This window comes from Pogona vitticeps, chromosome 3 (genome assembly GCF_051106095.1).
Source record: "Pogona vitticeps strain Pit_001003342236 chromosome 3, PviZW2.1, whole genome shotgun sequence".
Taxonomy (NCBI): domain Eukaryota; kingdom Metazoa; phylum Chordata; class Lepidosauria; order Squamata; family Agamidae; genus Pogona; species Pogona vitticeps.
In genome coordinates this window covers 245,819,828-245,844,445 of record NC_135785.1, presented here as the reverse complement: position 1 = coordinate 245,844,445, position 24,618 = coordinate 245,819,828, and the positions used below count along the sequence as shown (strand labels likewise).

The 24,618-nt window shown below is 40.5% G+C and overlaps 1 protein-coding gene and 1 pseudogene across 5 annotated transcripts in view; one reads left to right on the top strand and one right to left on the bottom strand.

Annotated features, from left to right (window-relative positions):
* ALKBH8 (alkB homolog 8, tRNA methyltransferase) overlaps positions 1 to 24,618 on the bottom strand; it is an 80,676-nt gene that overhangs the window by 36,235 nt on the left and 19,823 nt on the right. The window lies entirely within an intron of this gene.
* Positions 21,218 to 21,372, top strand: LOC140706119 (U1 spliceosomal RNA; annotated as a pseudogene).

The window sequence follows — 24,618 nt, the reverse complement described above, 5'->3', positions numbered from 1 at the left end:
CCACAGGGTCCTTTCCAGCTCTGCAGTTCTATGATTCTAAGTAAATATATTCTTAGCATAATACTGTTCCCAGCATCTCTTTATCTTTATATTCTGTAAGCCGCCCAGAATAGATTCCCGAATCTAGATGGGTGGAATAAATAAATAAATAAATATCCTGCCTTCTAATACCTTGCTCCGGTCTACAGAGCAGGGTATTAGCCTGCAACACTCTTGAGGCTGACAAAAACTAATCAACAATTTCTGATAATATCCCGGAGGCTTTAATTTTGCCATGTTGAAAAATAATGTAGTTCCGCACAACTACCAAAAGCAAAGCAAGCACTTGCATCCAACTGTATTTATTTAGACAATGTATGATCAGTTTTTACCATCAATATTATCAAGGAATACTGAATTGAGCATTTTTTTAAAAAAAGTAGCATAAAATCACCACACAACAGCCAAAACAAAAAGGATATATCAAAATTAAAGTACCACTCTCATGGCCCTTTCAAATTAATTTTTATGAGCTCCAGAGTGGGTCCCAATTGGTTCTAGGACTTTCTCCCACATGAACATACACAGGGTAGCAGTTTTGTTCTTCGAATGTATATTTGAAGGAGAAAGCCCACAATAGCCAGCACAACCACGATCGCGACATTCCCGCTTTACTCTCTAGATTTCTGTAGCAAAAGGAACCCTAGAACCAAGACATCTTACAAAGAAACACAAAAGGAATGAAAGCCAACAGATGGTTCAACGCTATCAGGTAGGAGACATGGAAATGCAAGCCACACACACATCACACGTTGCTTTTGAAACTTATATTAAAAAACAACCCATTTCAGGAAATTGCTCTGTTTATATATGTATCACTCTACTCTACAGCTGTGTTTTACTCCAAACTGTGAGTCAAAATGTGAAATGTAACACATTTCAAGAACATTCATTTTATTTCCATGCTAATTCTGAAGGCTAAATAAGAAATACATATATCACTTAAGACCAGCCCTACTATTAGGCAGAGTGAGATGGATGTCTCCACATACAGACCCTGCGCAGTATTGGATAGTATTAAAAAGAAATAGTATAAAGTCTTCTAAACTTTAGAAGACAGAATGCTGGGTTGGAGGCTGCCCACCTGCACCCCTCAAACTAACTCGCCACCCTCAGCTGCAGTAGAGAATGCCATCTTTTCACTTGCAAGTAAAAAAATCAAACTACCATTCTGTATGTGGAACAGGGAACTCGTGTTCATTTTGTCCTTTGCCTCAGTAAACAAAATGCCTCAGGCCAGATGTTTGCATCCTCATAAGGTAGACAGTCTCTGCTCACACTCTGACAAAGGTGGGCCATGTAGACCTATCAAATCAACAGCCCCAGTACGAGAGATGATGGAGTCAGACATAAAGTCCACTAAAGTGGGGACTCTCAATTCAAGTACTTGCAGCCTGACCCTTCCTGAGCAACTGATTTCCTCCAGAGTAGGGAGGCAGGGAACCACCCCTTAAGTCAGCCTGTCAGCACCAGCAATGAACTCAGGGGTGTGTGTGTGTGTTCATAGAGACGGATGCTAGACTTTGTGACCCAAGCCTGCTCCATTAAGACCTTTCACATCTTAAGGACTTGGCTTAGGTTAGGAAAGACAATCCGGACTTTAAGACAAAAAAGATTTCAGACAGGTCCTCGTCACTATCAAAAGGAATAAGGTTCTGGGGTGACTAATTGTCAATAAAGAACAACAACCAAAGTGAGCTTTTGAGCCCTACCAGAACTCTTCCTCGGGCAAAAAGAAACACTAAAACTTGGGGAAGGAAGGAAGTCTAAAATAGTGCAAAAAAAAAAAACTGGACTATTTGTTTCTGTCTTGTTCCATATATTTTGGCATCACTCCAACAAAGTGAACAATGGACATCTGAGTGAGGCTTCTGAAGCACGGAGTGCAGAGCCTGTAAAATGGTACTTAAGACACCTCTGTCTCAAGTTGAAACTGAAGAGTTCATATTATCTTGACAGCAGTCTGCATTAAAGAATCTGGCCCTGGTATTTCTGGATTATCAGCTTCCTCCTCTACCCTCAAGTTTTAATTTTGAGTGATCCAATAAACACATTACTGAACTTAGAATGCTGATTCTTTGGATAGATCATATGGTTACTTACTTGCTTCTTTTTGCTATCAAAAGGAAGTACTATAGCTCACTCTCAATAAAACAAGTTGCTCAATTTTGCTTCCCTGTCAGAGTCCATCCAAGATATTTTCCTACCTGAAACAGAGCAGCTAATGGCACTCTTCCCCCGCAAGTCAAGGCACGGTATACAAAGTCAGCTAGGTTATCTTGTCACATAAGGTAGAAAATCCCACAAACATCTCTCTCCATCCATGGTATTATAAAAACAATAATAAAGTGAATAACAATTTGCTGCTTTTTCTTGGCATACAAAACCTAGAGCTTGAAGCTGCTGCCTTATTCTGTGTCATGGCTGGCCTGGCTCTATTCAAGGCCAGGAAAGGACGACTAGAGTCATCCTAACTTTCCTCAGAATTTTGGGGACAAGTACCATTAACTCAGATAAAACAAAAGTCACACACAATCTCCAAATAAACAGTGGAATGAAGCACATGTAATCTACAAAGGTTTAATTGAAATTGTGTTAGTTTTAATGGTGCCACAATACTTTTGTTTTGATTTTCTTGATTTTGTTCTTGCCGAAACAGACTAACATCTACCTCTCTGAAAAAAAATGAAATGAAAGCTGTCCTACAATTGTTTAACCCTAGTCACTGAATACCGGCCCAAAGATAACCTGAGGTATTGTCTCCTCTCATATCAGCCTACATGCTATCTAAGATTTGATAAGTCCCAGCTAACATGGAGATATAACTGATGCTCACAAGATGTAACACCCTGTCAATGGCTACACTAGTGGAACACCTTACACCATGAAAGTGGTGGTTTCATTATGTACCATTCACCAACTGGTAAAGATACGTTTATTGCTAACAGAATTTTGTCTTGTTAATGTATTCTTTAAGGGTTGTTGCATCAATCATTTCTGCCTGTGTATATTTATTTTGTATTTCTACCATTTTGATATTGTTTTATGTACAATACATATACAATAGGACCCCCCATCCCCTTCACGGGATTGCTGCCTTGTCATGGCGAAGGGGCTTGAGTAATTCAGAGAAGCTATGGGCTATGCTGTGCAGGGACACCCAAGATGGACAGGTCATAGTGGAGAGTTCTGACTAAACACGATTCACCCGGAGCAGGAACTGGCAAGCCACTCCAGTATCTTTGTCAAGAAAACTCCATGGACAGAAACAAAAGGCTAAAAGATATAACGCTGGAAGATGAGTCCCTCAGGTCGGAAGGTGTTGAACATGCTACTGAGGAAGAGCAGAGGACAAGTGCAAGTAGCTCCAGAGCTAATGAAGTGGTTGGGCCAAAGCCGAAAGGATGCTCAGCTGCGGACGCGCCTGGAAGTGCAAGGAAAATCCGATGCTGCACAGAAAAATGCTGCATAGGAACCTTGGTAAACTGGATGCAGTCAAACAGGAGATGGCAAGAATAAATATTGATATCCTGGGCATCAGTGAACTGAAATGGATGGGAATGGGCAAATTCAATTCAGACAACTATATCTACTATTGTAGGCAAAATCCCATAGAAGAAATGGAGTGGCCCTTATAGTCAACAAAAGAGTGGGAAAAGCTGTACTGGGATACAATCTCAAAAATGATAGAATGATTTCAATAAGAATCCAAGGCAGACCTTTCAACATCACAGTAATCCAAGTTTATGCAGTGGAAGACAGGAGGGCCTGGCGTGCTGTGGTCCATGGGGTCACAAGGAGTTGGACATGACTTAACAACTAAACAACAATGACAACAGGACTCCCATATCCACAGATCAGTATCTGTAGTTTCATTCATCTGCCATCTGAAAATATTAAAGAAACCAACCAACCACCAACCAACCTAATGCCAAGGGAGGCCTGGAAAGAGAAAAGACGCTGGGCCTTCTCGGCAGTGGCTCTCAGTCTCTGGAACAAGCTCCCCCCCCCCGAGATTCATTTGACCCCCTTGCTGGGTATTTTCAAAAACCAACGCGAGACCTGGTTATATAGACAAGCCTTCCCTTCGGGCACTATGTAACATCCGCTTTTTCTCTATCTTTATCTACTTTGTTCTGTGTAAATGCTGTAAATCGTTATTTGATATTGTTTTTATTCTGCGTTTTGTGAGCCGCCCAGAGGTGGCATATAAGCTCAATAAACAAACAAACAAACCAAATAGAAATACGTGTTTCCATGATGCATTACAAGAACTGGCCACTATAGGGAACCAATGATTATGCTATATAGAGAGTTTGCTATTATCCACAGTTTCCATCATCTGTGGTAAGTCTTAAAATGTAACACTGAAGATATGATGGTCCTACTGTAGTAGATTAAAATTATTGTCAGCTACATTGACAGAAGAATAGGACATAAATTCTTATGAATTAAAACCACAACATTAAAACATGTTGCCGCTCCTCTAAAAATAAAAATCAGGACCAGATTTTGAAAGATCTCTGGAGAAGAAAGTTCACATTGCTGTTTAAATGATGTGAGGCTGCACCAAGTGCTCTCATGCTCAAACTAAATATTAACAGAAATATGTGTTTCCTACAATTAACCTCTTTCCTCCTCCCACAATGGGATTTCCACAGAGATACAGAATCATAAAATCATAAAGTCAGAAGGGGCCTATAAGGCCATCAAGTCCAACCCTGTTCAACGCAAGAATACAAATCAAAGGATATCTGCAAGGTGGTTGTCTAAATTTATCTTGAATGCCTCCAGTGTTGGAGCACTCTCTACCTCTTGAGATACAGTGGCGCCTCGCACGACGAGCACCCCGTTTAATGACAAAACTGCATCACAATGAACTTTTTGCGATTGCAAAAGCAATCGCTTTACAATGGTTTCAATGGGGGAATTTCGCTTTGCGATGATCGGTTCCCTGCTTCGGGAACTGATTCTCGCAAAACAACGATTTTCGACCAGCTGATCGGCGGTTTTAAAATGGCCGCCGAGTTAAAAAAATGGCTCCCCGCTCTTTTCTGGGACGGATTCCTCGCTGCACGGGCAGCGAAAATGGCTGCACTATGGAGGATCTTCGCTGGCCGGTGAGTTTCAAGCCCATAGGAACGCATTAATCAGGTTTTAATGCGCTTCTATGGGCTTTTTAATTTTGCATTACAACATTTTCGTTCTACAGCGATTTCACTGGAACGAATTAACGCTGTAATGTGAGGCACCACTGTAACTGATTCCACTGCTGTACTGCTCTAACTTAAAAAGTTTTCCTCTGAACTTGTTCCGATTTGTCAGCATCCTTCTGCAAGTGCAATGTCCAGAATTGGACGCAATATTCTAGATGAGGTCTAACCAGTACCAAATAGATTGTTCTCTGGTAATCAAGTCTGCAAATTAAGGTTGCATTTATCTTCTAACGATTAAGCATAAACCAATGATGTTTAAATGCGGCAATGTGAAGAAAATAATTTATTGTGACAAACATTTTTCAGTGCCTAATGGACCATCTATCTCCAACTGTGAAACTACATCAGGCTTTTGGTCAATCTTAAGATTGTTTCTGATTTACAAAAAGTTTTATTTCTAGTTTTTAAAATGTTGTTGCCATTTTATTGTACTAACCTAGTAGTGTTTTAACTGCAATCTCACTTTTATGGCCCAGTACCAGAAAGTGTCTTAGAAATACTACTAATTGTGATACACTGAGAGAACAATGAAGTGTGTCATCTCCTTCAAAAAGGGTGCACATTAATGCCATTGAGATGAAAGAACTGATGAACAGAATGGTGGTGAATTGGGGTTTGAAAGCATGAGAAACGGTGCACCAGAAGTGGAGGTGATTTTGGTGGGAAAGGAAGGAATAAAGAGGGAAGAGAGAACGAAGGAAGGGCAGTACCTACCATGGAAGAGTGTTTGGTAACATCAGGGGAAGAAAAAGGAGAGGAAAATTGGATCAAGATTGTCAAGGAAGACCCATGGTCAGGAGAGTGGGTAACCTTGAAGGTACCCAGAGAAGAAGCCCCAAGGGAGGAAACCCAAAGAGAGTGGAGAGAAAAGCCAATGATTAAAAACCTCTTATTGGGGAGAAACAGCAGAGGAGGGGCAAGGAGAAAAGAAAGGAAGAGGTTTGCAAGGAGGGTTAATAATAGAGACAACAAACAATGCCTGATTTCCCCTGGGAATATTCCTGGGAGGATGCTTCCACCAAGAATCCAGAGGGATCCAGAGACCACCAAGTATGGGAACCCAACATGGGATGGGTCTTCCACCAGTGAACCTATCTGTAGGTTTAAATATGTCTGTTTCCCTGTGTGGCGTCCACCCTCATGCCCCTTTGCTTGACCTTCAAGCCTCAGAGCACACGAAGGCAAACACTCTCTTCTTTTACACTTGCTGCCACCAGGTGATCTCTAAATCACCATTTACTTCAGAAAGATTCAGGTCCACACTTCAAGTTCTTTTAAATAAAACTTTGGTTTATTGATTACAGAGATCCATAAATATCTTCAGTAGCTAATCACATCTAAATTTCCCAAACTACACACTCTACTACTCTGTCTGGCTTTTCTCTCCTGCCTGACTCTTACATTTCTCTAACTAACTCTATCTGACTCTTGACTCTCTGACTCCGCCTCTTATAGCATCTCTCTCGGCTCCGCCTCACAGCAATATGAATATTCATAAACCATTACATAATACAACAAGAACCATAGATCTAATAAATGGAGAATGCTACACCCTGTAATGGAGAATTTGTTGCTACCTGTTGTGAGCTTGTTGAAAGACGTAATGTTTCTGGCTCCAATATTGTTACAAAAGACATGTGGCACCCAGAAAAAGAGAATTTAAGTTCTACTTTTATTAAAGTTGAAAGAGAGCCTGTGTTTGTTACTGAAAAGAAACCTGTTGATATTAAAATAGATTCCACATGCAATGATGTGAAGAAGAAGGACCAATTTGGGGAGGGAGAAGACTGCTTGAATCTCACACTAATAAAAATAAAACTATTGCATTTTTTAAATTGCACATTGCTGGGAAAGCTGGACAGAAAAGGGACTTATAAAGATTTCTAAGAAAAATAAAATTGATAGACATACTCAAGTATATTCAAGTCACTGCAAATCAGCATTCAAGTTCAGCAAAGTCTTTATGTTAACACAACACCTGCATACCTTTCATATCAAAGGACACTTTTACAGAGGAGACGCTGCAATAGTTGCTAGATCCTGCCCACGTCTGCATGTAGAGAGATCTACCCTGGTGTAGTAGTTAAATCGTTGGGCTATGATCAGGAATGGTGGTTCCCGATCTTGAGTCCCCAGGTGTTCCTGGACTAAAACGTGACCACTACCTGTGCTGGCCAATATTTCTGTTGTAGCCTAATTCCCTTGGGTTACCCAAAGTTGGGAACCACTGATCTGGGAGATGACATTTCCTGTCTCCACTCAGTCATGATGCTCAGTGGGGGATCTTGGGTCTACCATACTCCGTCAGCCTGACCTACTATCACAAGGTTGCTGCAATGAGGATAAATATGGAACGATATACACCACATAAAGGTCACTGGAGGAATATATAAATACAAATATATATGCAATCCATAAATAACTAACAAATAAACATGAACTCAAAATATGTTTTCTTTGATCAGGCAAATTATTAAACAGGCTAAAAGTAAAAGCAATGACTACAACAAGGAATAAGAGAACATTTTAGTTAAGTTATACGTTCAACAAACTACAGCACTGAAACACACAGACAGAAGTGGTGGTTTAACAGTTCTACAATTATTAAGTATTCTCCAATAAAATCTCCCCTCAGGACTCAAAGGACACTGTTGCATGTAGGATAATTTATCCTGGCATAGTAATAAGTAGATTAAATTCCACAGATACAGTTTTCATGTTATCAGACTCTGTTATCAAACTTTGTTTTATATCCTGGAGAGACAATACCACAATATTGCAGCAGTGGCCAATTTACGCTTCTTTTACCTCATGAAAGACCAATTGTGCCTCCTCCTGGTTTCCCTATATCTGCATGCAGAAAACTTTGCAATGAAATTCGCCACAGTCTTAAAATAGATCCTTGTAACAAAAGGGGAATGACGTCACTCACTAGATGAAATTAGACCTCTTTATTGAATCCTTGAACAGAAGTATTAGTGAAATGAAACATCTACTTTTTAATGCTTCTCCATTCAAGCATGGCCACTGTTAATTTCTGGCAGGCATCAGCAGGTTCATTTCATGCTCTGTATACTGATCTCGCACAAATAGCTGAGAATTTTTTTAAAAAAATAATCAGCACTGATAAACCTTTTTTTAGGAAATTAAAATTAATCTTCTCAAAAGAAAATGAATTCTAGTGCACTTGCTGCAGTGGATCACAAAATCTATAGGTAGAAGCAGGTTTAGAGGATGAATTCTGAGAATGAAAGGAAAGAAGAAGAGGTAAAAAATGCTGATCTAAATAATTAAGTGTAGTAGATACTGGAATCCTTTATCCTGTAAAGAATACTGCAGAGAAACTGTTGGAAATGTATTTAAAATGTCAAATAAAAGAAAGAAGGTGTGAGAAAACATGAAAGGCACTTGAAAGAAATGACTGGACAAGTATCTGCTACAGGCAAGGCAGCCATCACTCTAACTCTGAGGGATAAAACAAGGCCCCAAGATAACTCTGTCAAGTACACACCTAGAATGAAGGGGGAAAGAATACATATGGTTGCTAGGCAACTTTTGACATTCTCCTCTATTCTAGGAAAAAACAATGGCTGCCTAGCAACCGCATACGCATTCTCCTACCCCAGAATAGGCCTCAGTCAAAAGAACCTACAGTCCTTTTGTAAATCTGTGGCAATAGAAAGCAGTGGCAGAAGATGTATGAGGGTACTGACAAGTTATGTGGTGCCAAGTCAGAATCAACTTATAACAACCTTAATAGGGCTTTCAAGGTAAGTTACATATTTTAGGAGCAATTGGTTGTACCAGGTTGTACCAGTTCCACTGCCCCAGCCAAGTGGGGATTTGAACCCTGTTCTCCAGAGTCCTAGTCTGTCACTCTATCCACTACAACACACTGAGAATCCTTTACCATGTACATTAACATAATCGGGAGGGCTACTTCTACTCCCCCTTTATCTACCTTTAAACCTTTGTCTGATTGTGCTAGTTTCAGAATTGCATTTAGAGACTCAGATTTTAAATATCTTTAACTAACAGTATTTAGTGGTTGCTATTTTACTGTTTATTATTTTAAACTATTTTAATTTATTTTAATTGTATTTGTTCTATACCACTTTGGGATATCATTAGATACGGGAAGCAATAGAGAAAATTGATTAAAAAATAATCAGCTCATTTTCAACTGCAGTGGGTGGGGATTGCCCTAAAAGCTCAGGTGATATCTGGAACATTACATACATCTTGAACTTCAACTCCCATCCAACTCAGAAAGCAATGGCCATTGGGAGTTGTGACTGAAAACATCTGGAGGGTATCAGGCAGAGAAGGTTGGGACTGGATGTGTTAAGGCAGTGGTTCCCAACCTTGGGTAATCCAGGTGTTCTTGGACTGCAATCCCCAGAAAGCCCAGCCAGCACAGCTGGTAGTGAAGGGTTCTGGGATTTGCAGTCCAAGAACATCTGGGTGACCCAAGGCTGGGCCCCAGTGTGTTAAGGGGAAAAAGGTATTTTAAAGGGTATTATACAAGTACCTTGCAAACGAAGATGAAATGTGCTCTGATTCTGTATGAGAACAAATATACAATTTGCTGAAGTTTTCACTTTATTGGTTACGAGTTGTCACAGCTTGGAAAAGTTACTTTTTGGAATTATAATACAGTAGTCCCAAACTGTTGGTCACTGTGGCCAATCGTCATGCTAGCTGAAGGAGCCTTGATCTGTAGTCTCAAAAAGAAACTCTTCCATGCTGTGCCAACAGCAATACTAGGAAAGCATATCTCTGTATTCTTTAGGTGGGACAGGAGATGCAAAATCAGTGTTTAAAGTCAGAACAAACACAAAACAAAAATATTGTGACTGACACATTTATTTCAGCATGAACTTCCATGGATTTCTCATAATGAAATAAATTTGCTAAGTCCCCAGGATGGCACAATATTTGGTTGTGTCCAAACAAAGACAGAACAGCTCTCTGAAAGGACTTAAAGTCAAAGATTCCCAAAGCTTTGACTGGTAATGCCCCAAAATGCAACAGCTTTCAGACATGCCAATTTTATCACTCAAGATTCTCCACCCCACTACCCCAAATCATCTGCCCAAATATAGGATCGCCCTGCCCATGACAAACTTGAGTCTGCGACTACATAATTTGTGGCATAGCCAAAGACTTCTCATCAACTGCTAGACAACTCAGTGGTTTTAGTATCTGGCTGTGGAGCCAGAAGTTGGGAGTTCGATTCCGCACTGTGCCTCCTTGACAGGGGCTGGGCTCAATGATCCATAGAATCTCCTTCAACTCTGCGCTTCTAAGATTATTATTAAGAAAAATGAAGATACGGCAAGGACAACCCAGAGGAAGTTATGCTATTTAAGTTTCACTAAAAGAATATGGATTTCAAATGGGATTTCAACTCACTTGCATTTCTCAGAGCTTACAGAGCTGCACTGCCCTTCCCTCACCCTTTGATGACAAGCAAAGACAAAGTATTGAGATGCCAGTTTTCAGTCCTGTTTTCCTTGCAGGTCTCCTGTGCCCTTAAAATGTCATAACAAACAAAAATCTAGCAAGGGAAGCTTTTAGGTATGTTATGATTGCACAGTGGGAAAAGGTTGACTTGACAAATACCTTTGTTTGTTAAAGCCACAGAAATTCTGTCTGAAAATAAGGTGATAAGAACCGCAGACTTCAGTGAAAGAAAAATACATATAAATATACAGAACAATACATTTATTGCAAGAAGCATGGATATACCGAGCACTAAGCAAAGCTTCAGAAGATTGCTAAAAGGACTAAAACTTCTTGACTCTTCTGTCTAGTATGAAATTGAAAAACCAACTTTGCCAAGCTCTGGAACATGATCATGGATGCTGTTAGCAACATAAGTCTTTCATGGCAGGAGTGCTCCAATTCCTTTTTTGATTTTGCAAAAGTTGGAGATGAGTTGAAGCAACTACTCTTACAAAGCTTGGAAGCAATGTTTATGTCTCTAGAGACACCACATGGAGGTCTTGAATATAACAGTCATACCTAGCCATATGTCTTAAATCAATGTTGTTTTCCGTACCCAATTCACATTTGGCATTTTCCAGACACAGAAATTATCTCCCTCAATGTAACAGCATGTATGACTACGGAAGTAACACAGCACAAATATTTGTGTCCTCAAGGACAGCTGAATCAGGAGGCCAGATCTTGCAAGATCTACTTTGCACTTTTACTGTTTCCTTGATATTTTGCCCAAGAGTCTAATACAAAAGACATACACTTAGAACTAAAGAATGACGAACCCAGGTATTTATTTATAACACCCAGATTAGGTGTTTGGGGTACATAAGCTGAATACAGCTCATAATATTTCTATGCAAATGTCTACTCCTGGCTATCCCAAGTATCAGGTCAGATAAACTGATCCCTGAACATATTCCTAAAACTCCTACAAAACGTCATAGACCTCCAGGGAAAATTCAGGAGCCTATGTTGATTGCAGCTAACATTTCAAAAGGGGTAATCCCAGTGTGACCCAGACAAATATTTTTTTACCTTGTACAATTCTTTTTTCTGACTATACTTCTGATTTATTTTCCCCATGCAAGAAAGATAAACTGAATGTCCTAAAAGTCTACTTTTCTTCCTTTTATTGAATAGCCATTATGCAAACTGTATGGAAGATATAAATGTGTTATACTGCTGTTCATTGAATATCCAAAAAATTCAACTATAAAAGCAAAGTGTGCTGCTTACATACCATAGTGCTTAAAGCACTCCCTGGGAAGCTTGCAATTTAATTATGCAGGCTACACATTGCTCCCCAAGTGAAGTGGGTATTTAATCAGAAGAATGGAAGGTTGAGTCAACTACGAGCTGGCTACCTGACCCAGTAGAATCAAACTCAAGTCACAAGAAGATTCTTCACTGCAGTACTGCTGTTTAACCACTACGCCACAAGGGTCCTATGAAAACTCAATACAATGTTATAGGAGTGTGACTATAAAAACCTAACTAACTAAATGAGAAATATAAGCAATGACCTTAGCAAAAACTTTAAAATGTTCTAATAAAAGTTAAAATGGTACTTCAAAACGAAATATGACTGTATCTAAAGTGTTACAAAAGACTTCATAAAAGTGTTACAAAGCCCTATTTTCTAAGTTATAAAAGTTTAATTTTCAATTAAGTCATATCTATGAAAAGCATATTAAAAACGATGTAATTAAAAGACTAGACTAGAGTATAAGCCATTATAAAATCACATCAGATATATGAAAAAATATTATTCTCCTCCCCAGAAGTGTTTTCTCAGCTCTAATGGTGTCCTCCTGGCATCTTTTGCTTGTTGCCCTGGCTATCGTTTTTGGCCATTATATATACCCTTATCATCTATCAGTTATAAACAATCTTTTCTGCAAAGCTTGGAGGTCTAAAAGCTTAGACATCCAAGAATAATTTTTCAGTATGAAACTGTATTATTCCTGCACTTTTTGTAATCCCAAGAGTTTTGTAACTTGAAATCTGGCAAGTTGCCATGACGCTGATAAAGTTATGGTTATGACTAAAATTTTTGAGAGCTTGGAAGAATAAAGACTGATGGCATAAAAGATCTAGATCCCCCCTAAAATCTGGAAAACCAGAACATAACTTTAATGAGAGAAAATTATAGAACCAACATGTTTTTTAAATGTTTGGTTATCATTTTGAAATATTCTTCAGCTGGCAGGATTGTTATGACACTGTGAACTTGCTCAACTAGAGCTAGCTAATTGTTTTTAAATGACTGTGATAAGCTATTGTTCAAGCCTCAATTTTAAAAGTACTTTCATTTTAGGGCTGATTTTTCCATACCCTGCCTTTATTATTTTAACACTCTATACATACAAAATTTCACATACTGACACAAGCTTTGTTCGCTTCAGTAGTATAATTTAGAATGTGTGATGTATCTCAGTTTGTTGGTACAAGCTGTTAAACAACTGGGTGACAGATGCTTGTGCTGTTTACTACTAATTAACCAGCTCAGTAAATCCATATCTTCTCTCTTCCTTAATCAACAGTAGAGTGGGAGGTTTCTGCCCAAGAGCAACCTGACTTTAAAGCAACAACAGTTCTTTAGAGCTGATCACTTCTATAGAATGTCTTTCAAAGAAGCAGGAGGTACACAAGTAACTTCTGTACAAAAAAGGAAAGCAATAAAAATTATTTGTATTTTACTTGATGTATTAGCTCAGTACAGGAGTACCTTCTTCGTCTGTAAAGTTATTTATGAAGGAAAGGCCTTTTGCTGCCTGAAGGGAAAAAAACACACCATGAAACCACTCCCCCCATACTATTCCATGAACAGAAGCCAACTGAAATCACAGTCTCTTACTCCAGCAATGGCAAAGGTGTGGCGGACACCTTAGGAAACTTAGTACAGCTTGTGCTTTTTCTTCCAACAAATGAAAATAGATAGCTGGAAAAGAATTTATGGGAAGACGCCACTGATACTGCTCCCCACCAACATTTGCTGCCTGAATTAATATACATGTTTTCACTAATGGTAATGGAGGGCCTTTACCTTAAATGAAAGCTCACTGAGTCTAGTACTCACAGTCTTGGCCCTTACAGGGTGGTACATTGATGTCACTATGCCTGAACAGCCTTTCATGTGAACTGGCTTTCCAATCCTAAGAAGTGTCACAGAGAGATTTTCAGACAGACCGAGGTTTCTTGATGGCCAAGGTAATCTGGAAAGGCTTTAGTAAATGCAGATTCCAGCCCCTATAAATACATGCATACATAAACTGAGATAAAGCTGAGGTTTTTAAAATGCTGTGTTCTTCCTCTAGTTTTTTTTTAATGGCTCCCTAATCACTTACAACCCTGGCTACCATGTACTACCTTTGTATAACAAGCTTCTTGAGAAACATTAAGCAGCTCTTGACTTTTCTATTTGTAACAAGAGGATAATAGTGCTTGTCTACATTACAGTAATGTGATAACCGCAATAAACTTGCAAAGTGCTCGTTTGCCTTTATTGCAAGAGGCCAGACTAGAAATTATGAAGTGCAGACAAACCACATCAGACTGCTAAAACAGAATTTCGGACATTATGTATATGAATCAGGAACTGGAATCCTGAATCCTCATACAGTACTCAGAGGCCCAGGCCACCTAGCTAGCCATTCAGAACAAAGACTTGGTCCTGGGGTCTTCCATCTCCCCATCTTTCTCCAGAAGGCCTTCCAGGTTCAGTCTCGTTGTACTCATAGAATCATAGAATACTTGAGTTCGAAGGGGCCTATAAGGCCATCAAGTTCAATCCCCTGCTCACTATAAGAATCCAAATCAAAACAGATCTGACAGACGGTTGTCCAATTTTCTCTTGAATGCCTCCAACTCACCAGCTGCTGAGGTAAATGGTTCCACTGTCATACTGCTCTAACAGTTAAGAAGTTTTTTCCTATTATTCAGCCAAAATCTTGCTTCCTGTAGCTTGAGCCCATTATTACAAGTCCTACAATCTGGGATGGCTGAGAACAGATCCTGCCCTTCCTCTGTATGACTACCTTTGAAGAATTTGAAAAGTACTATCATATCTCCCCTCAGTCTTCTTTTCTCAAGGCTAAACATGCCCAGTTCCTTCATTCTTTCCTCACAGAATAGTGAAGTTGGAAGGGGCCTATAAGGCTATGAAGTCCAACCCTCTGCTCAGTGCAAAAATACAAATCAAAGGCTATTTGCCAGTCGGTTGTCTAAGTTTCTCCTCAATACCTCCAGGGTTGGAGCACTCATCACCTCTTGAGGTAACTAGTTCCACCATAGGGCTTGGTTTCCAGTCCCATGATCATCCTTGATGCCCTCCTCTGAACTTGCTTCAGTTTGTCTGCATCCTTCTTCAAGTGTGGTGTCCAGAACTGGACACAATATTCTAGATGAGGCCTAACCAGTGCTCTTTAGTACTTTCTGATTTACTTTCACCAACAGCATATTCAGTGTCTAGGGGTACTGAAACAGCATTGGGTATTTAAGAGACAAAGCCTCTGGTTGTATGGAGCCAAGGCATCAAGGGTCATGGAAGCTAATTTCTTATTTAAAACAGAAAGATAGGTAGCCAAATATATTCCTTCTCTTGTCTATCTTAGCTCAATATTTAAATTGAATATACATAGATTTCCTTCCCTCTTTGAGATAACACTTCACTCTCTCCTCTGTTACCTAAAATGTACAACAGAGTGGCATATATGGAGATACGAAATTCTGAATTTTTTTCCTATTACTTTATTCCTGTATAGACTTCCTAAATGACAAGAAGTAAGAATTTTTGTTCGGTTGTTTTTTCTAATTTAGTATTAATTTTCAAAGTGATGAGTACTCCTCAGTAGTCAGAGTCTCAGGACCAGACCACTGTCAACACGAGCCAACTAATGGTACTAGAAGTAACATATGGACATTCCTGTCTCGCTTCCAGTTTCACATGGAACTAACTGCACAGAATGCATAGCAAGTTATTTTCAAAACATAACCCATTAATAAGATTGGTGAATTTTTTTATATATGAAACACCTCTTAGAGCAATTCCGAGAAGAGCAAGTTCTTGCTGTTCTAGAAACCAAAACTGGTCACTAAAATGTCTGGCTACCCTGCAGTGGCTCTTCTACTTCATTAAATAAATTACTTTGCTCCTCTGTCAAACCATTTACAGAAATTTTTAATTTGCAAAGTTCTTTACAATTACACTAATAATCTATACTGGATGGTTACATTTAGGACAGAGCCATTACAGGGAGATCAGCAATAAGTATACAGTGGTGCCTTGACTTATGAACGCCTTGACCTATGAACATTTTGACTTATGAACAGCTCCGGTCGCAAAATTGTGCTTTGACTTGCGAACGGAGCTTGGACCTAAGAACAAAAAAAGGCAGGGGGAAAGGGCAGGAAATTCAAACCATTGGAGGCGAAGAGGCTGCTTCTTTGTAGCTCTTTCGCACCAATGGTTCAGGAAAGGGATGCGGCGGAAGCGGGGGTGGCCCAGCATCGGAAGGCTTGAGCTAGGCCAGGAGGCCATTTGAATTTCCCAGGCTCCTGCCTCCCAGCTGCTATCGTACATTACTGCTTTTCTTAGCTCCTGATCGTTGAGAGGACTCAGAGCTAAGCTAGACAAGATGGAATGGCATTTTTCAAAGTAGGCCTTTAACATTTTGCCCCCACACCCACCTCCGGTCCCCTGGGAGGCAGAGCCCAGCCAGGAAGCGAGCAGCGCAGATGGACCCCGTGCAGGGAGGTAGGAGCCCGGCCGGGAAGCCATTTGAATTTCCCGGGCTCCTGCCTCCCAGTGCGGGGTCTGTCCATGCTGCTTGCTTCCCGTCCGGGCTCCAGGAAGCAGAGCCCAGCTGGGAAGCGAGCAGTGTGGATGGACCCCATGCCGGGAGGCAGGAGCCCGGGAAATTCAAATGGTCTCCTGGCTGGACTCCTACCTCCTGGCATGGGGTCCATCCCCGCTGCTCGCTTCCTGGCCAGGATCTGGGAGCAAGAGCCTGGCTGGGAGGCAAGGACCCATCCCAGCTGGGCAGTGGCGGCGGAGCCCGGGCCAGGCAGCTGCAGAGGTAAAGTCCTTTTCCTTTTAAAGACCAAGCAGTTGTAAGATCGAATCCATGCGACGGAGTGAGCGCCTGTCGCTTGTCCCAGCTCCCGCCAACCTAGCGGTTCGAAAGCATGCAAATGCAAGTAGATAAATAGGGACCACCTCGGTGGGAAGGTAACAGCGTTCCGTGTCTAAGTCGCACTGGCCATGTGACCACGGAAGATTGTCTTCAGACAAACGCTGGCTCTATGGCTTGGAAACGGGCATGAGCACCGCCCCCTAGAGTCGGACACAACCGGACAAAAATTGTCAAGGGGAAACTTTACCTTTACCTCTTGGTGGATTTTGTAGGGTAGGTTTGGACTGGGGGGGGGTTGTTACTTTCTGTGCTGAGTTGTTTTGTTTTTGGTTTTTTTGTAGTCCCTGCATGGGACTTGCTTTGTTTACTGAAATGCTGGAATGGATTAATCTCGTTCCCATGCATTTCAATGGGAAATGGTGCTTTGACCTACGAACATTTTGACTTACGAACGTCATTCCGATACGGATTAAGTTCATAAGTCAAGGCACCACTGTACTGCTATAGGCAAAAGCTACTGGAGCAATAACTCACCAATGAGGGGACTACTAGCTTATAAATCCACACAGAATTAGTATTTTATTTCAAAACAGCATCAAAAATATGGACAATTTATATCTCACAGGTGTGTTCTAAGCAAAAAAACGTGATCTTTGGCAGCATCTCAGAAACCATCTAATCTATTTTCCCTTTACTACTAGACAGATAACTTGATTACAATGGGATTTAGTGGATCCGACATTGTTCAAGTTAGCAGCTGGTACAATGGTCTTTGTCATTTCCCCAAAGGTAATGGCACCATGGTAAATTTAGAAACATTGACACTTATTATGGCATGTAGGACTGGCCTATTGAGCTCAGTCTTTGAACCCTAAAGCAAAATTTAAAAAATTGAAACAGCTGGACTGCTCTGCATAAACAAATGAAGAGTGCACCTTTTGTAAAGTTAATGATTCTTAATTGCCCATTAAAGACCAAGCCATCCTAAGATACTTTATTACCACAGGGATAAATAGCAGAAAATCTATTTCTCTCCCAAACATTGTGAGGACTGCAGCTAACCTGATGGAACAGGAAGAGCTGAGAACCTGGCCTCTATCCAGCTGCATTCACCACAGCCTATTTCCTATTTATCTTGCTGATCTTAAATCTCTAAACCAGTTCTGCAAGCTTTGATCAGTTCAGCAGGTCATTCTTCCACCCCTACAGATTGAGAAATAAATACCTTCAAGCTTGACAGTGTATTCTGGGTTGCAGAAGATCTCCAACCAGCCTCTTGAGATTTTCAAGCAAACCACACCACCTCCTCTAAAGCAAGCCAGCTCTGGAACTTCCCTAAAGGGAACCACTGTTGCTGATATCATAGAAAATTGGGACTCCTTTCCTTATTTTCCTACCCCTGCTCCTCCTTCCTCCACCTCTCTAGAGAAAAGGCAGGAGTGAAACTGGGAATCTGATGTCAGCAGTACAGGCACCACTCCTGATGTTATCTGGCCCAGGCTGGGCTCCAGACAAATGGAGAGGGACAAGTACTCTTCCCATTTACCTGAGAAAAGAATTGGGAGCACAAGAAAGGGGAAAATAAATAAATAAAAAGCCAGACTTGGTGGACTCAGGAGAAAACAGAAGAACTCTTTGTAGCAGAAAGCGTTATTCCATACTAAATTTACATTCAAAAAGCAGAAAGGACAGCCCTTATTTAATGTACAAGCCTATCAAAATGTACAGTGGTGCCTGGCTCGATGTTAATCCGTTCCAGCGAAATCGCTATAGAGCGAAATCGTCAAGCAGGGGAAAAAAACCACTGAAACGCATTGAAAACCACTCAATGCGTTCCAATGGGATAAATACCTAATTGTCCATAGGGCAGCCATTTTCCGGTGCCTCTCTTGTGAAAAATCCATCCTAAAAACAGCGGGTGGCCATTTTGAGAGCCGCCGATCAGGTGTTTTCAGACCATAGTTAAGCAAAAAAATCGGTTCCTGAAGCAGGGAACCGATCATCGTTAAGCGAATTTTACCCATTAAAACATCATTTTGCAATCACAAAAGCAATCGCAAAAACCTCATCATCAAGCAGATTCGTCGTTTAATAAGGCAATCGTTAAGCGAGGCAGCACTGTACAAAGGAAGATCCCTTCAAGAATTACATACAGGAGTTTCAAATGAACATTGTCAATCAACTTCAGGATCACATGGCCCTTAAAATTAAGGCCATGATTTCAGGATATAAATTGGAGGGAGAGAATATGCAGATGGAAGCCTAGCCCACCAGAGCAGCGGAAGGATCAGAGAGAGAGACTTTAGAATTAAGATCAAAGGAGGCTAAAATAATGGGCCTGCATGAGAGGGAGGGTCAGGTGGATGAGTTGGGGATTTATGTTAATAAGAAGATTACTCAAAAATGTATACTTGCTTGATAGAAGAGAACTTAAAGAAAGAAAATGTGAAGGCAGTGAGGTTCGAAGCGGTACAAAATTCTGGCTATAATTTGGACATATATGATCGGATTCGAAGGTGGAACGATAATTACAGTTGGATTAAATCAGTAAATTTGAAAGAATTTTTTAAAAAGAGGTTCTATAGACGGCACTATAAAACTGACAAAAAGGGTGTTAAGAGATTAATTTAGGCTAAAATATTGTCAGCAGTTCTGGATTCTCTTCTGTTCAGGTGGTTGATGAGTATATATAAGTTTTAACTTAGAAATGTCCATGTTGAATATAAAAGAAATTGTTGACTGAAAGATATATATAGAGAGAGTGTAAACATATGTGTACTATAATATACCGTATTTTTGCTCCATAAGGCGTACCTGACCTTAAGACACACCTAATTTTTAGATGAGGAGCACAGGGAAAATATATTCTGAACAAAACAGTGTAATAAAATATTTAATAAACTATAACAGAATAACATTTGAACCATGTAAAGTGAACAGCAGTCAACAGTGGCATTAATATAGACCATTATCAGCCAGTGATAAGACCTATACCACTCTACCTATATTTTACATTTCCTTTCATCCACCTCCTCCCCATGCTTATAGAAATGTCTCAATGACAGATGAGATTGTTGTGCAACTCTGCCCAGCTACAGTTCAAGCCTATATTAAGTTAGAAATGGTTTGTCTCATTTGGCACTGCATTGAGAGGTCCCTTTTAGTTGTGTGGAGGACAAATAGTGGAATTAAACTATTTAACAACTGGCTTTCCTTATTTACTTTAGGTTATGCAAAAGAACAGCAACACAAAGCTTAACCTGATCCCATTCACCAGCAGTAGCACATGCTCAGCATAAGACCAAATCTCCATTTTCTGACATAATTGAACGTTTATAGCATGCAAGGCACAACAGGTTAGGCCACACAAAGCCATGAACAATGTTTGTGATGAGCCAAAAAAACTGAATACAAACTATAGTAGCTGAAATCAGGAAGCAGGTACTGTAATCCAGTTAGAAGTCACGAGGCACAGTTAGTTTCCTTGCTGCAACACCCTTTGGAAATACATTCTCTATTAAATGCCCAGAACTAGATGAAAAGCTTGCAAGTTGAATCCAAATTTCCCATAGAAATGCATTGAAAATTAATTAATGCATTTTTATGGGGGGGGGGGGGAAAGGGTCAGAAACTTTAAAAAACTTAAAAGAAAGTCACTTACCAGGTACTGTAGATTGAGCCTTGCACTTCACAGTGCCTGGGTAGACCCCAGAACAGCCAAAAAAGAGCCCCAAACAGCTAAAAGCCAGCAGGCAGCCGGCAGCCATTTTGTGCTCTTCTCCACTCCTGCTCCTTTCCCCTCCCCTCTCCCCACCTAACAGCTGATTGGCGCTGGCCTGAACACTTCCTAGGCAGCTTTTAAAGCAAGTATGCACGTTTCTACACAATCAGGTTTCAACTCAAACGGAGCACCTTTACACCCAAGCACTAACCCCAAACAAACAGCTTATAAACTACATTTTACATTTTAAAACGACAATACCAGGCAGTCCCAGGTCTCTCTCCCAGCATTCTAACTGCTTGGACTAGCAAGGAAGCAGACAAGCAGCCTCTTCACTAACTGAAAGTTTGAATTTCCCCACTTTCCCTGCCTTCCCCTCATATTAGGTATGCTAATATCGGTGCACTGGAGGATTGTGCAAGGAACATCCAGCCCCTGATGGGGGTCCTGTGAGGCACCCCAAAACAATGAGTAGCTCTCTTGGCCTCTTTCGGGACTGGGGCTGTGCAACCCTGTTCTGATCAGGAGGTGCAGCCGGGGGGGTCACCATGCCTTTGGGGGACAGGCCATAGAAAGGGGCAGGATGTTCAGAGGCCATTCCAACTCATACCTGGCAGGGGAGATACCATGATCATCAAAGTGGTTTTCCCAGGATGAGGCTCATCTATTGTACTTTGGATGTGCTGACCCCTGTGATTTCCCCAAATATGGGAAAATCAGCTGCCTAAGTGGGGGACTGTGTTTGTGGTTTCCCCTGGTTTTTCTAGAATTACTCTTTCCCCTTTTGTCCTTGGCTGTTTTCACTGTCTGCTGCCATAGGCCTGTTGGCCTTGCTGATTTTCCAGGTGGGCTCCAGGAAGCAAATCCTGAAAAGCCAGCACTGCAGAATGGTGAGGTCCAAACAGCAAGCAGTCTCTGGTGACAGTTCAGAGGCCTCCCAGCATGGCAATGGGAGGCTTCTGGGTGGTGGTGGTGGTTGAACCCCTTTTTTACTGTATTCGTTCCATAAGATGCACATACTTTCTCCCCCACTATTTGGGGGGAGTGCGTCTTATGGAGCAAAAAATACAGTAGTTATGTAGTTAAGATTATATATTAAGATTAATTCAGGTTAAAATATGCTTAGCAACTTTGCCTCTCCTTTGTATAAGTGGTAGATAAGTATATATAACTTATAAACTAGAAATGTCCATGTTAAATACAATAACAGAAATTGCTGACAGAAAACTAAACATATACAGTGGTGCCTCGCATAGCGAGGTTAATCCGTTCCCTGTACGGAACAGGGAAATCCATTGGAACGCATTATACATCGTTTAATGCGTTCCAAATGGGCAAAAAAAATCACTGTTCAGCAATGTTTCCAGGGTCTGGCAGCCATTTTCACACCCTCGGTAAGCAAGGGCAGGGCTCGAAAACGCTGCGCGCGGCCATTTTGGGGCTTCCGGCGGCCATTTTGGAACCGCCAATCAGCTGTTCCCCCGACATCGCAGTGCGAAGATCGGTAAGCAAAACACTTACCGATCTTCGCAATGCGAGTTTTGCCCATAGGGGCCATCGGTATGCGATCGCATTTGCGATCGCAAATACCTCATCGCTATGCGATTTCGTCATTCTGCGGTGTGCTCGTTAAGCGAGGCACCACTGTATATATTATAACATAGTTATGTAGTTAAGATTATACATTAGACAGTGTATTACGGTAATCACAGTTTAGGCTTGTGCTGAATTTAATACTAGATGTTTTGATCTGAAATACATACATACATACATACATACATACATACATACATACATACATACATACATACATACATACATACATACATACATACATACATACATACATACATACATACATACATACATACATGTATATACACAGAGTGGAGAATATATTATGGTTTAAAGATTTTAGTATGGTAATATGGTTATGTAGTCAAGATTATGAATTAGATATGATTATATGGAAAACACCTCCCTGTGTGTATGTTTGGTATGTCTTGTATGTTTGTCTGAGATATAATAAAAAATAAAAAAATGGTATGGGGGCTGGAAGACTGTAAGCCAGACTGAGTCCAGGATCCAGAGGGTCCCTTTCCCTAATTTAAAGCAATCTGCTTTACAAAGCCTAGCGGTCATGTGTGAACTGTACAGTCTCAGAAAAGCATAGGTTTTCTCTCTGATCTACTTCCGATTTTCTTTCCTCATCACCAGTGTCAGTCTTGCTCACTGACAGCAGAAGATAAAAAAGCATTTTTAAATGAAAAGCAAGAAAAGGTTTCCAGCTCAAGATGGACAAGGATGGATGAGACAAACCAGCACCAGCACCCCACATACACACACTTTAATGCCAGTGCATTTTAAAAAATAAAAGAGCTGGGGGGGTGGACTTTCTTATTGACAAAGACTTCTATGGTACAGCTCCCTGCAGAAATTCCACTGGTAGCAGAGCTACTTTGAAGAGATTCTAAACTTGGATTACAAATTCAGCAGGCGGACGTAGGAAGGCTCCAGGGTGAACAGAAGGCAAGCTCCTTCTTCCTTCCTCTTGGAACCATATTTTCAAGACTAGCAGCTTATCTGAAACGAGCTGTCAGCAAATGTTACAAGTGCTCAGAACACAGAAACGCAAATACATGCAGTAGGAAAATTAGTCTTTGGGACTGCTACTCCCAGAATCCCTCAGGAGCCTAAAAAGGAAATGTTTCTAAGCTTTATTTGTACTATCTTGAAACCCAAAGACAGGGACCACCTTCCCACTCCAAACAAGCTAAGATAACACTCTACTATAACAGCTTCAGCCTAATTCAGCCATAGCCTGTAAAAAGTCTCATGTAAATATAATGCTAAACCAAACACCAAATGATACTGTTTAGGTGGTTTAGACTGCATGTCCCATCATCCTCAATCGGCATAAACAAGGGTTGGCGATTGTGGGCACTGTAATCCAAAACATATGGAGAGCACCATGTCACCTACTCCAATGCTAAACATCATGTAAAAGGTATACTTTGGCCTTTCCAGTGCAGTTCCAAGGGCAACAAAAATACTTGCTTCTTGCTTTAAACTATTTTTTTCATTAACGTCTGAATAAGGAATTGTGTTTAGTTTCATCTATGGTTTATTGAAAATAGCCATGATCGGAAATCACTGCTTGATCTTGAGATATTTCAATAAAACATATTTCAAGCTTAACACACTCTGGACACAACAGAGAACTGCAGTTAGTTTCATACAGGAACTGAATCCTTCTAACCCTTCAGTCAATCTAGAAGAGGAGACAAGAGGTGCTCATGTCCAAAACTCCAACAGACCCACTCCAGTTGCAATTAATTATAATTTAGCATTGGTCTAGAGGGGCGGGGTAAAAATCAAATAAATAAATAAATAAAATAAATAAATGCATTCATACTAGGTTGCTGTTATATCTCTAGTATTCCTATTTGCCAAGTAGGGAAAGTGTATCTGGTGTTTCCACAAGCCAGTGAAAGCCCTAGTTTCATTTTTCTGCTTCCGTACGTCTAACCTCTCATCTGTATCTGTGAACAGTTCTTCACCTATCTATCTTGATCCAACATCCTTTCTCGACTGCTTGTAGGAAATGTTTATACTTCAAAAGAAAATAGAAATGGCTCAAGGCATTGTGAGAGTCTATTCATCTTATAGTTGGTTTTCTTTTCCTGCTATCTTCAACTTTTCCTAGCATTACTGTCTTTTTCAGAGAATCTTGCCTTCTTGTGATGTGCCCAAACTATGACTATCTCAGTTTTATCATTTTTGCCTCCAGAGACAGTTCAGGCTTGAGTATACTCCAGAAAAATTAACTTATAAAGTTACAGTATACTCCAGAAAAATTAAACTATAAAGTCTTCAACTTCTCTGTCTTTTTCAACTAAGATGCACCATGAATTGGTAGTATGGTCTCTGCAGTCAGCAGTAATCAGATGCAAATATGATATATTCTAGTATCTCCTGGAAGCTGAACTCATTCAGACTCTGA